At 42.2% G+C, this 14969-nt stretch overlaps 1 long non-coding RNA gene across 1 annotated transcript; it reads left to right on the forward strand.

The window, feature by feature from the left end:
- The first annotated feature begins 1125 nt into the window (after positions 1-1125).
- On the forward strand, positions 1126-2330 carry LOC148094603 (uncharacterized). Its single transcript, XR_015718465.1, has 3 exons — positions 1126-1465; positions 1856-1978; positions 2133-2330. It is a non-coding gene; the product is annotated as an uncharacterized LOC148094603 (long non-coding RNA).
- Positions 2331-14969: the final 12639 nt, after the last annotated feature.

The raw sequence follows: 14969 nt of genomic DNA on the forward strand, positions 1-14969 counted from the left end.
ACACACTTGTGATTATGCGCAGAGGTCCATCCTAGCAGCCAACCTCAGATCTCCACACATGCACACATTAATGCACATACATCTGCACACATCCAGAGATAAACTCCCCCAACGAAATCCGAACATGGAAACTTTTGCGCACACTGCACACACATTCAGAGTTCATAATGTACTCTTTAGTCTCCACCTGTTACAGGTGGATGCAACCTGGAATGTCTCAAGACAGACGAGACCAGATCCACCAAAGAAACTGCAGATGTGAGGACATGCGTCTTTTTGAAATATATAAAACAATAAACACGGTCGTGCAGACACATACACTCACACAGGCTGTGAAAGCCTAGCCAGCCCTCGTGATGGGGTGGACCTCCTCCAGGCCTCACTGCCTTCCCCTCCTGAGAGAAACCCTTTATAGAAGAGTTGAGAAAGACACAATTTGTGAGGTCTGAATGTTCTGGTGAGTCTCCACCTGTTGCAGGTGAGTGCAGCCTGGACTGTCTCGAGACAGACCAGATCAGCTGCACCACAGACACTTCATAGCTCATCTCAGGAGAAAAACTGAAAGAACAACATAAAAAAGGAGAAACCGACCTCAGAAACATGGCCAACATCTGTTTGATTAGACTAACAAATAATGGTTGACCATTTTCAGGTGCTCGCCTAACCTTCAGTAGTTGTTCGAGGTCATTGAAACGCTTAGGTTTTATATATCCAGTTTCCTTGGATTGATAATCTGTCTCGTATTGAAATTGTTCTTTGGTCAGTTTTACCTGTTGCAGAATTTCAGGGTCGCTCTTGTTGACTTTAATAGCCACGATCTGTCTGTTTGCTCTGTGAATTGGTTAGAAACAAAACTGAACTTGTTTTGGTTTCTTTTGTAAAATGCTCTGAAAACATCTGGAAAGGGTTTGGGTTGGTGTCAGGTCAACGTCCGTTATGCCATAAAGTATAATGGGTGAGCGCTCGTATTATGGGTTTTAAATCAAAGCAAAGCTACCACGTCATGAAGGATCGAAGCAAAGCTACCGCGTCACAAGGGATCAAAGTGATTCTAATGTATGCGCAGGCGCACATACACATGTTTGTTTGTATGTTTGTTGTTTGTGTAATATTATTCACGTTTCTGAACTAATGCTTTGCTCAATTAATGTTGCAATGAATTATGGGTGGATTTTACTGATATTCTATCTTTATGTTGTCACCAAACAGATGTACAGATTTAGGATTAGCTACAGGCTCCTCTACCCCTGCTAGCCCTTCTGTCCTGCCCAGGATGGCGCCCCTGGTGCCCCCTCATAAGGTCCAGCAGTCCTACTGTCCATCCAACAGCTCCTTCTCCCCTCTCACAGCCCCTATGGGAGCTCCATCTGTGGTGGCTACAGGCCTTACAGCTACAGCTACGGTGGCGGCTACAGCCTGGGAGGATACAGACACACACCTCACCTTGAGGACGTCCCCCCAGCAGGTTTGTGCAGCAGGCTGAAGAGATGGAACAGCAAGCACTCACATATTCATATGAGTACATTTAGTTGTTTTGAGAGGTGTACTCAACACAGGACAGTGGCTGCAGGTGCTAATTGTTCTGAGTTCAAAGTAATTAAGGCTGCTGTTGCAAAGTTTGATAATAGAATCTGAAGCTGGTAATGTTCAGGGCTGCAGTACACGTGTAAAGATGAGTCTGCTTGTATGACATCATATGTGCCTTTGTGTAACTCAGTGGCAAATAAATTGGGTACCATAGCTCCATATGCCATTAGTTACTTTACAAGTGTAAGGAAAAGCAGAAGGACTTGTTTTTGGTTCAGACCAGTTAAAATGATGAATGTCTTTCATTCAGTTTCCTTGCTTGGTTTAGACACTAACTGGGCGAGCGAGGAGGACGACCACGTGGTGGCCAGAGGAGAATATGACTTTACAGCTGCTTCTCAGGAGGAGCTTTCTATGCAAGCTGGAGAGATGCTCAACCTCGCTCCTAAAGGTGATGAGCTTTTTACTGGCTGCGGGACATTTGATTCTGAGTGCTTTGACCCAAAACCTTCTGTTTTTGTTTTCCTTATCTTAGAAATAACAGATGAGGGCTCTTCTTTTGTGTGAGCGTGCCCCATGTTTACAACTATCTCCCTCGTGTTTAGAGCTACAGCCCCGTGTGCGTGGCTGGCTCCTGGCCAGCGTGGACGGTGAGACCACCGGCTCGTCCCAGCAAACTACGTTAAGATCCTCAGCAAGAGAAGAGACCGCCGGGCCACAGATGTGGAGAGGCTCGCTCAGGCCCAGCAGGCGAACACGCAGGCACCCCAAACAACCTCAGCTGCACAAATCTGTGTCTCTCCTGCAGCCCATAAACGTACAGCATCTACCCGCATCATGTACAGTACATGAAGGACCCGTCTCGTCAGAGTCATTAGGCTCAGCTGTGTCCCCCTCCTGTGTTTCCTCGTTTCCCTCTGTGTGTATTTATAGTAGTGATGGCCAAACAAAGCTTTCTGAAGCTTGTGTTGAAAAACGATTCATTACTGGAAGCTTTTTAACACAGTCCTCTGTGGTGACATCTGCTGGTCAAAAATATGAAGAGCAGCTTGAATCTAAAGAAAAACTGAACTGCTTCATTATGATTGCCCACTCTGCAGAGTGGAATTCACAATTGGACGTCACTGATCACGTGACTGTGGCCAAACGAGCATCGACAGAGTGCTTCTGAAGCGGTGTGTTGGTGTTTTCGACACACGCGCCGGAGCGTCAGCTTCAAGCGGGCCATCACTAATTTATAGCATTCGTCCTCTTGTGTGCGTTACTGGTCCGTCTGTGTTCCTCCATGCTGTTTTTCCTGCTTGTCATCATGTTTTAACTCCATTCCCTCGTGTCCAGGTTTCTTATCTGGTTCTCAGCTTTCCCAGTTTAGGTTTTCCTAGTTTTGTTTCTCGCCTCTCTCGCCTTTGTTTGTATGTCACTCTCCATAAATAAAGCTCACTCACATCAGCAGTGCCTGCATCTTGGGTCCTCCATTCATATCTCAACACGCAAACCCTGACATTTATTGTGTAGTTACATACTGCTAGGAAGTGCTGACAAAATATGAAATTATGATGCTGTTTATGTAGAGGCACAGTACCAACACAGAACAGCGGGGACACAGAACCAAAACCTAAGAACTAACATCACACATCAAGAAATCAAAGATTAATAAAACAAAACAGAAAACACTGAGCCAGCGACCCAGGACCGTGACATTCAGTTTCTCAAGGAGGAATCAAAGCAAACATTTGTTTCTTTTTATGAATAAGAGATTTCCTTTATGTGTTACGTGATGGTGTAAGTTCCAGCACAGCTCATTTAGTGTGCAGAAGTGCTCCGAGGCCCCTATGAAACACATGATTGAAAGAATCTAATAAATTAGAGGGTGCAGTAGCTGTAGTATGACTTTTTGTTCTCCTGCTGCATGACGACTTTACTTTTTTCTTTCTTTTGGTGGGAGGAAGTCGACATCTCAGTCCATTGTGACGTGCAGATCTTTGACTGGCTTATGAACTCCGTCAGGAGGAACTCAGCAGGAGAGGGAAACAAGGACCAACAAACCCGGCTTGGTAAAAAGGAACAAGAACAGAAAAAATCAACATCATTACACATCCCTGAGCTGTCATTTACACCACCTGTGGCGCTTGATTTATTGGTCACTAAACGTGGTGTGTGTTTGGTGCGTCACTGGCTGCGTGTTCTGTGTTATTTGTCGGTCGTGGGGTTTGGGCATTGATATTTGACATCACAGCAGAGAAGCGAGTCTGGCATTGATATTTGACATCACAACAGAGAGAAGCGAGTCTGGCATTGATATTTGACATCACAACAGAGAGACTGGATGTGATGTCAGTCCCCTCTAAATCGTGTAATTTACAGATATTTAATTCCAATGATTTGACTGCATCATTGTGTCTTTGAGTTATGACCCAAACTCTCTTTCAACTTTGTGAATAAATTCACGTCCCCCTGTGACTTCATAATTACACCACAGTTCAGATGGGATGAATGAGTCATGAGGTCACACCAACAGTGACAACATCAGCGGTGACATCACTAAAGTTGCCAGGTGAGTCCATAAATAGAACCCGTGACGTGGAGCAGGTACCGCCGTTTTGGACAATGCCACGACACAGGTATAGACGCAAACGTGCCTCTCGCCCCGTTCGCAGACGCAGGAGAGCCCACAAGGCCTCGGGTGTCCGCAGACGTGGGAGAAGATACCGTCGCAGACATTAGACAATCTCAATAAACATGTAGGATGAACATCAAAACTGTGGTCCAATCAAGTTTTTTTTAGATAATATATGTTGTTGTTGTTTTGTGTTTGTTATCAATGTTGTGAAAAAAGTTAAGCTTAGTAAGCCATCAAGCACTGATTACTCGTAGAAGAGCACCAATAGGAGACAGAACTAATTGATCCTTCAAAACCGTTGAACTTAGAAAAACAATTCAAACACCATTAGATTCCTCTTCTTTTTGACATGACTGCTTCTATTTTTCTCATTTTTAACATTTATATTTTTAATTTTATTCAACTTTATTCAACAAAAATTTCCCATGTATTTCAATGGGAGAGTCTTCAAATTTTCATTCAACTTACTCATTTTTCAAATCTAACTACTTCCACATACATTGACATAGAGCCACCATTCAAACTTTAAAACGAAGCCAAGACATTCAACTATTCAACTTGTATTTATCTTTTCAACATCTGTCATACTTTTTCTTCAGTTCCAGTTTAAGTTTCATCCTTTTTTTCAGCCGTTTCAGAGTTTATAATGGGTGTGTATGGGACGGAATGTTGGCGCTAGAGTGAGACAGCTCAACTGCTAGAGTGAGAGGAGGGGGGAAATTAATCTTAAAATCTTTTCTTAAAACTGCTGCTGTGTCTGCAGCGTTTGCTCTACAGCTATGATTTTACCCTCAAAACGTAGCCATCGCTGTCCTCTTTCAACTAATGTGTTTATTATTGTAATAGGTGTTATGGTTCTTTCATAAATGTCACCAATGCACAGCCTCCTCCCTCCAACTCTTCCATAGACTTTAATGTTAAAAAGGCTCGGAAAGTTTGTCTGAAAATCTGAAGTACAGGCTGTCTTTACACTGCCACCACGTCCATATAATAAACTCCACAGGCATGAAACCTGAGAATTTGGTAGACTAGACATTGCTGCCGCTCACGGTGAAGGAATTTTGTCAATACGACTTGTACTTTTCATTTAGGAACGATTTGTTTCGGGCTGACGTTTCTGTTCATTTTAAGCAGCAAAAGTGAGGCACATGTCTGTGTGCGTGTGTATGGAGCCATTGGGTGCAGTCACTATAGCAACCAGGCTCACGCCTGCCTGCTTAACGAGCTCTGTCTCACTCTGCCAAGATTCATCTTAAACACTTCTCTTTCAACTGCTGCTGTGTCTACAGTGTTTGCTCTACAGCCATCATTTTACCCTCAAAACGACACCATCGTTGTTCTCTTTCCAACACTGTGTCTTTCAAAGCTCAGACATTTAAAATTTTTAAACTGTGTGGATCCAAGTGGAGGGATCACATTTTAGTCATTCAGTGATTCAAAGAATATGAACTTTTAATATTCATTCAGATGTTTTCTGACTCTAAATTGTGTTTTCTCATTTCTTATGTTTTTCTCATTTACAATTAAAACATTTTCAGCTGTTTTCCAACTTCTTCTGTGTGGATGTCAGCTTTTAGCAGTTCAGCACTTTTGTTTTCAGGCGAAAATTTCTGTATTTTTCATCTCATTCAACATTTTTAACTTAAAATTCAGCAATTAATTCATTTCAGTGCATACATTCAGATTCAAGCATTCACACTGCAGTTTCTTCAGGAAATGCACTTTCTAGTTAGAAGGTGTTATTATTCAGTCTGATAATGGATTTTAACATGACTGACCAATGATTGTGGAGCACGTCCATGTAGGATCTTATAAATACAACGAGCAAACTTAAATGTTTTAAAATGTTCAAAACTTAATATATTATATTTCTGAAGTATAACGGAAGAAAAAGTTTCATATTTTTAAAAGAATCCAATTTCATATGATCAAATTTATGTCAAAATGTTCATATTTATTCCTCCTATGTCATGTGTGAGTACTGTACTGTAAATGTCATATATATCAGATGATACTGATAACCTAATGCTAATAACTATGCAGAGGTCTCTAGGCCTCGACTTTTATGGAGCATGTGACGTTTGGGGCAGAGTGGACAAAGAAAAGTTTCTCAGCAGGTTCAACAGGTTGCTACAACACAGGCCGATGAAGTATTGCACTCACTCATCCAAACTGGCAAACATGTAACATACACCCTAAGACTGATCCTGCTTTTTACTCCTTTGCTATGATTTAATTTGATATTATGTAGCCTTGGAGACAGTTTGCATAGATTAGAATGTTAGATTCCTGTGATGTCATCAATGCCCGATGTTTTGTTTTAATGTCTTGTGATAGTTCTAAGTGCAGACAAAGTCAGAGTTCAAGTGAGTTTAGTCCAATTTTGATCCAGTTTCTGACATGTGGTCAAAATCTTGGCCGACCTTTACCACACCACGTGCTGTGGGTGTGCGTAAATATCTAGGTGAGTAAAGTCTCCTTTACCTTTTAAATTCATCTTCATTTGGGGCTTTTACTTCAGGTGTTTTGATTCAGTAGTAACCAAGTGATCTTTGTACAAACTGCAGACCGCCACACTGATCCCTGATTCCTCAGGATAGAGGACAGGACGTCAGATGGGCGACTCAAGAGCTCCAAACGGAAAGATTGTGCCACAGAAAGACTGGAAAAAGCTTCCCAAAGAAGCAAGGACAGCAAAAGTCCGGTTGGCCTCAGCCATCTTGTCTTGGAGAAGTGTAAGTGAGACATTCAGAGATTTTTTGTTTTATAGTTATTGATCATCTGTAGGCCTGTGTGGAGTTCAGAGGTCTAATTGGTTTTGGTTTTTGCAGCTGCTTTCAGAAAGAAGAGCAGCAAAGGAAAGTCAAGCAGCGATGGAACAAAACAACCACGCAGTAAAAAGAGCAAGACATCAAGCTCACAGGAGGAGGCCAGCTGCTCCGTCTATGAGTCAGATACACACAGCACATACAAAAGTCACACTAAAGGTAAGAAGTACATAGGTAAGTTCACACCACACCTGCAGTGATAGAGCCTCTTTCCCAAGCTCTCAGAGTTTAGCTGGTATCCATCTGCTAATCACTAGGAAGCTTCTAACAAAGACTGTATGAATGTGTACATTGAGGCAAAGTCAGCTTTCCTACATACAACTAATCACAACCCCTGTGTTTGTTTTGTCTCTCTGTAGAGGACTTTGAAGAAAAATACGAAGAGCAGGATAAGCTGGGTGAAGGAGGCTTTGGGACTGTCTTCTTTGGAAAACGCAGAGAAGACAATTTCCCAGTATGGCTTCTTATGTGTGCACTTTACAATTCTTCTAGTTCCTCCTGTTCTCTTTTTCTAAAACACATTTTCTCTGTAATGCAGGTGGTGATTAAGCATGTTGCTCAGTTTTTAGTCAGCTACCTACCAGTGGTAAGAAATGTTTGTCTTTTTCTGTTGTTTTCCCCCAACGTGTACCTCAAACAGCTTAATGTTTGAACACTGACCTTGATGTTCTGTTTCTCAAGCTTCTTAATGGTAAAATGACCGAGATTCCCAAGGAGGTGGCATTGCTAATAAAAGTGGGGGCAGGACCAGAGGCTACGAGCAGCAATGTGACGCCCGCTTAAAACGACTGGTATGACTTGGAAGACGAACTCATTATGGTCTTTGAAAGGCCAAAAAAACATAGACTTGGAAGCCTACCTGGCAAACAGAAGAACCTTTGTGCACGAGAGGGAGGTTAAGGTCAGCGAGTGGCAAGATAACATATATGGCAAACTTTAATGGATAATGTAAATCTGATTATTTGAACGTATTTTTCATTTGTCTGTCTGGTCATAATGAGACAGCTGGTATATGCAGCCACTGAAATGCAATCCAAGGGTGTCTACCATCGAGACATTAAGCCAGACAACATTGTGTTTGACACATCGCCTGATCATCCAGCATTTCTATGTGTCAAATTCATCGATTTTGGTATTGGAGTCCCTTTTAGACCAGAAGCAGTCACACGAAGAAATGGTAGGTCGTCAGCCTCACTGTTTTAATGTCCTTGCCTGCCCACACGCTTAGAGTCCACATGAATTCCTTACCATGAATAATTACTCTCTGGATTTTAGGGACCAAATCAGCAACTTATATTAGTTCTTTTTTAACTTGTAGTTCTAAATTAGAAGATTATTGTGATATTGAAATATAAAAATAAAAGTATGGTAAGTATGACTGCACAGGGGCTTTGTGGCCTGGCTGCAGAAGTCACTGGATAGAAAGCTGCTGACGTTTCACTGCATCCTGCACCAAGAGGCATTGTGTGCGCAAACCTTTCCTCTAGAATGCACAGAGGTCATAAATGTTGTCATTCAGATCATCAATAAAATAATGGCAAAAGGTTTAAATGCTCTCCACCTCATTACTGGATGAGGTGGAGAGCATTTACCCTGATCTCCTGCTGTATGACAGAGTCCTGCTGTCCAGAGGAAAGGTGCTGAAACGCTCTGCTGCATGTAAGATAAGATAACTCTTTATTGTCATTGCACAGTCATACATAGTACAGTAGTACAATGAAATTGGAAAATGTCTGGGAGAGGTGAAAGTTTTCATGAGCAGCAAAGGGCTCGCCTTTTCTGCGCTGGAACAGCCAGAGTGGCTGAAAAAGCTGCACTTTGTGGACATTACAGCGAACCAGAAGAAGCTGAATACAAGTCTTCAGGGGAGAGGAGGCACAGCGTTACACATGCTGGAGGAGGTGTTAGCGTTTGAGTGCAAACTGACAGTTAATAAATTCAGAGCATTTGCAGTCTGCAATCACCACAGTTATTTGGGAAATAATTCCACGAGTTCAGAGAGGAAAAACCCACATTATCCTTCCCCATCACTGCCCTGACCATCGATCCATCCCTGTTAAATGTGACTGGATTTTCAGGTGATACTGAGAACCTTGTTTGAAACACGGAATGCCATCCCGACACATAAACATGAAGAAATATGCATTTGGAGTCCTGACGATCTTCAGATCCACATACGTATGTGAGCAGCTGTTCTCCACCATGAACTGTGTTACAAACAAACACAGCTGACACCTCACAGACAACAGCTTACAGTCCTGCGTAGATGAAAGTGACTTTGTAACTTGTAACTGTAAATTAAATGTGTAAGTGATATTTATATAGGTGTAAACTTATCCACAGCTTTATGCCTTGTTGCTGTTTTAGAAAGAGTTAAAAAATGAATCCACTATTTAAACCTTTTGAATGCAGGATATTTTATTAAAGCAGTTTAGCAGGAGGGGGGAAAAGCCAGCTCACATACTATGATCACATAATGAAATCACTTAATACTCGTCTAATTAACCCACTCTTAGCTAATGTTGATCTTTTGAGGAGAGAGATTGAGGAGAGAACGGGCACATCCATGCCTGAAGAGGCCCTTATCTCTGTTTTGCATCCCTGCAACTTCAACACTCCAGGGATTCAGTTGAAATCCAAATCCTCTCAAAGTTATAATTCAAAATAAAACAAAATAAAATAAAATGGAAACTCTCGGAAGTTGTAATCCTTCAGGAAATCAACAGAAATCCAAATCCTCTTGAATTTATAATTCACAAAAGAGCAGAGAAAAAGCCAAAGAATACAAAACCCAAGTGTAAGTGTGCAGTTCAGACAGCAGCTGATCTCTGGGCTCTAGAGTCTGACCAATTTGGTCACATTTGCAGCCAAATTTCTCACTGGTGCGACTAATAAAATCCTAGATCGCACCAGCGACCAGCCGTTCAGTACATTAAAAAAAAAGTCTCCGCGATCTGAAAGTGTCCGTGTGGTCAACAACAGACACACATTATGCCCCTATCGTGGTCTAAACCAATCAGAGATAGTCAGGGGCGGGACCTCTCTGATTGGCCGTGGTCCAGATATTCCCGTAGTCCTTCATGTGTACGTTTGAAAGTGCAGGTGGATAGAGAGAGGCGAGTAGCTTGAATGAAGCGATATTGATTCATTAAATCCTGAATCGACTTTTAAATATAAATGTATTTTGCCAGAAACGCCAGAATCTCAGGTTAAGGCTCACAAAGCTATTTCAACAACCACCAACCAGTAAATGAGAGCAGGTACACGGACTCCACACAAAGACGTAAACACAGACCCGAAGCATCACAATCAGCTTTCTCTTCCTCGGCTTTCTCACCCGACGGCCCACGGACACGCCGTCGGGGCTGAAAGCCGACAGCTCACTGACCGCGTCGGCGGTTTCCGTCTTTTTTGCGCTCGATTCCAATCAAATTGAATGGAATCAGGACCTCGTGAATCGAACGGATTACAGAAATCAGTGATGATACCAGCCGTAGTGAGCAGCCTAGGCCCGACAGAAGTGGATGTAGCTGTGGGTAAAAAGGTGGAAAGAACTACTGATAACTTTTTTGTTAAGTTAAGGCCTGATCCTTCTGAAATTCATAGCCAGCTCTGACACGCAGCCATCAATCTCTGGGCGCTGAAAAAGCAGCAGTGTGTCCAGAAAACACATTATATGCTGCGATAAATGCCCAAGTGTCCCTCTAACACTGCCTTTCAGTGGCAGCAGGTCGTCAGAGGAACAGGATGACATCATACTGTAAGGCTTATATGACATCATACTCTATTTATTGGCAATCCTGACGGTTGTTTGGAGTCATTGCTACTCTCAAACAATTACATACTCACGGGAGTTTCTTCTGGATCTTCGGTGGAAAGGCCCGTCTCTGGACTCTTTTCACCCTCCAGTGTTTTCCATCTCTGGATTATCCAGTAACCACAGGGGCACTTTTGTTTTTAACAGAGTCAAAGCAAGAAAGCGGGGTAAGAAGGGAGGCCTACGTCAGCGACTGCAGAAGCAAATACGATACAATCGTATTCCTTTACCATCAATAATCCTGGCTAATGTGCAGTCTCTGAGGAGTAAAATGGATGAACTGCATTTGAATGTCGCACACTTACGTGACTACAGGGATACATGTCTAATGGCATTCACAGAGACTTGGCTCAAGGACTCTGACCCTGATTGTTCTCTGGAACTAAATGGCTTCGGGTTTCCCATACGTTTGGATCAAGACCCCGGAGCAACCCAGAAATCTCGAGGAGGAGGGGTGTGTTTGTATATAAATCAGAAATGGTGTAAAAACGTGACCGTTCGTAAACAAGTATGTCTGCCTGACATTGAGCTCCTCTCTGTGTCTTTGAGGCCGTTTTATCTGCCGAGGGAATTCCCACAGATCAACGTCACCGTCGTTTACGTCCACCCTAAAGCGAATCCTAAGAATGCGACTGACACCATCTCTAACGTCATCCACTCACTACAATCTCTCTCTCCTGAGGCTCCTGATATTGTTCTTGGGGACTTTAATCGCTGCGACTTGAAGAAAACACTGAGCAGTTTTTATCAGTATGTGAACTGTCCCACACGCTTCAATAAGACTCTGGATCTATGTTACGGTTCCATAAAAGGTGCGTATACATCTGTGGCTGGCCCCGCCCTCGGATCACAACACGGTGCATCTTCTGCCAGTTTACAAGACTGTGCTGAGAAGACAGAAGGTGAGGAAACACCGCATAAAGGTTTGGAGTGATGATGCCTCTTTAGCCCTGCAGGGCTGCTTTGACTGTACAGACTGGTCAGTGTTTATAGAATCATGTAGAGACATTAATGAACTCACTGACGTTGTCTGCAGCTATATCTCCTTTTGCAGAGACATGATTATCCCTTCAAAGGTTGTGCATTTTTTCCCTAATAACAAACCATGGTCTTCAAAAGCTCTTATGAGGCTGATTCATGAAAGGAAAAAAGCTTTTACTGAAGGGAATATCTTGAAAGTTAGAGAAATTAGGAAGGAGATCAGATCAGAAATTAAAAAAGCCAAAATAAAATACAAGGATAAGGTAGAGGCGGAGATGGGTAGCAATAACTTAAGGGTGGCCTGGGCAGGCATGAAACACATGACTGCTCACTGTTACAGTGACTGTAATAAGATGAGTCTCCCTGGTTTTAGTTCAGACTCTCAGTTAGCCAATGAGCTGAATAGATTTTATTTGAGATTTAATGATAATTATAATTCAAGGAATACACTTGATTTCTTAATAGAGAGCACCAGAGCCCCCCCAGCTTTGTTCTTTGATGAAAGAAGGGTGGGAAATCTTTTTAAAATGAGTAAGAGTAACAAAAGTGCAGGTCCTGATAATATTTGTGGCCAGTTGCTTAGAACATGTGCTGAGCAATTATGCAGTGTTTTTTAGGGCGACTGTGGCTCAGGTTGGGAAGCGTATCTGTAACCGGAAGGTCGCCCGTTCGATCCCTGGACTCTGTCCTGGTCGTTGTGTCCTTGGGCAAGACACTTAACCTACCGCCTACTGGTGTTGGCCAGAGGGGCCGATGGTGCGGTATGGCAGCCTCGCTTCTGTCAGTCTGTCCCAGGGCAGCTGTGGCTACAACTGTAGCTGCCTGCACCAGTGTGTGAATGTGAGAGTGAATGAATAGTGGTATTGTAAAGCGCTTTGGGTGCCTTGAAAAGCGCTATATAAATCCAATCCATTATTATTATTACATCTTTCTTTTATCTCTTCGGCAACAGAAGGTTCCAGAGGAAAAAATCAATTATTTCTCCAGTCGCTAAGACCACAAAACCTACATCATTAAATGATTTTAGGCCTGTCGCTCTAACATCTTTAGTGGTGAAGTACTTTGAAAAACTTGTGAGGAAGGAGATCCTGCAGCAGGTAGAGAAGCTTATAGACTCACTACAATTTGCATACAGGCCTCGTAGAGATGTTGATGATGCAGTGGTCACTCTGTTGAATTTCCTCTATCGCCATCTTGATGGCGCCAAAGCTCATGCTCAGCTCTTATTTCTTGATTTTTCTTCAGCTTTTAATACTATCCAGCCACATCTTTTAGTTGATAAACTTCTTAACCAGTTTAAACTTGATTTTAATCTTGTTGGTTGGATTTTAGACTTTTTAACTGACAGATCTCAGTGTGTGAGAGTAAACGGTTGTTTTTCCAAACAGCTGAACTCTTCTACTGGCTCACCCAAGGGCGTAGATTTGGCATGGATGGAAGGGACATGTCCCCACCAATATCCAGCGATTATTGAATTGTCTCCACCAATAATTTGATCTCTTTGAGTAAAGAAAAACTAACCCGATAGAAAGAAAAAAAACATCTGTCGACGTCTCATTCACCCAGCGGTGCAGAAAGAGATAAATTACGTTCTCTACTCGATTCCTACGTCATGTGACAAATATGGCCAGTGTGATCTGTTTAGTTTTAGCAGCAGCAAGCCTGCGCTGCCAGGAGGAGAGGAGGACGGCAGCAAAGAGGAAGAACCTGGATATAAGAAATTGTCTTTCAAAGAAACCTGTAAGTCACTTAAAGTCAAGTTCACTCATAAAATGTGTCACAATAACGTTACAGCTATGCTAGGCTTTGGCCCACATCAGTCTAAAACTGTAACCATGAATAACGTGTTTTGGAAACTAACTGCACAACAGCAGCACTATTAGTTCTCTCAGTCTCAGAGCAGCATTTCTCATTTTGATTGAAACTGTGAGAGAAAACAGAGCCTCGAGCAGCCAGGATATTAGTTTACAGAGGCTGTTAAAATTATATGTCTAACGTTAAATGTTGGTGACACAATAATTTCATCCTGATGGCACTGACGTATTCATAGGGTTAATTTTTGAGACAAAATATCATGAGGTAGTCATGATATGCAAATATTCCAACCAACACAAAGCTCAGAGAGTAATGGTGACACAAGCTCACAGGTGAAACTGGATGATGACTTGTTGGTTCATGACTGTATTTGAAGCTCATGTGTGACTGCATGTATGTGGATGTCTCACTGTTATTGATCAGGTGACAGAGGCAGCTCTGCCATGTTGTAGCTCAGAGGTGAAGAGGCGAGGTCACAGGTGACTGACTGATGATTTGGTGCTATAGATTAACTAGTATTTATTATCATGACAGTTGTCAGGCTGCTGATGTAAATTGATTCATTAGTGTATATTTGACAAAGAATCTGAATTGACACGTCTCAGGTGGCATTTTATCAGGTGGCAATATGTCCTAGTGCAGTCAGAGGGGAGGAGCCAGGGCCAAAGGTGAGACACATCAAGCACAGAATAATAATTTTAATCTGAGGATAAAACGCAGGTACTGAGGCTAAAAGAAGCTTCAGTGCTCTCAGAAGACTACAAAGATGGCTACAGTTAACAGTGACTCAAATGAGATGAAACAATGCTGCTGTATGTCCACCAGCAGAGACTGGACAGTATAGATGTAAAACAAACATGCCAGCAGTTTATCTCAGCTAACGAGAGGAGAAGGCCTGTGTTTGGCTCCTTCACACAGTGGACATTGAGTTGTTGTGTGGGGCACCAGTAGCTGTAACAGTAGTTCATGTTTAGAATAGAAAATCTCAGCTCACTGATTTGATCGGGGCAACAGTGTGGCTAAAATGTTGCATAATGTTGCTGAGAGATCTTTTACTTTGTGGTAATCTTAGATGAGTAGTTTTATGGACAAAAACCACCAGGTCATTCAGTGTTCCCTTAGTGCTGATGTGTCAGAGATGTTGGTGTAGTATAACTGAAGTAATGTTGTTAAGTCCTTAAAGTCATATTCTTTTATTGTCATGACTGTATTTGAAGCTATGTTTGTATGATACCTGATTTATATGGATTATGGTTGAACTAAACTCTAAAATACTTAGTCAGTCATTTGTTTAATAGTAATTTAACATTATATAATTCAAATGTAAAACTATGAATTGTAATTTTAAATGGTTTAAAAGCATGTAGAATAGCATATGTAG

This window comes from Neolamprologus brichardi, unplaced genomic scaffold (assembly GCF_056152115.1).
Source record: "Neolamprologus brichardi isolate AB-2024 unplaced genomic scaffold, ASM5615211v1 NODE_ptg000033l+_length_6344489_cov_1, whole genome shotgun sequence".
NCBI lineage: Eukaryota > Metazoa > Chordata > Actinopteri > Cichliformes > Cichlidae > Neolamprologus > Neolamprologus brichardi.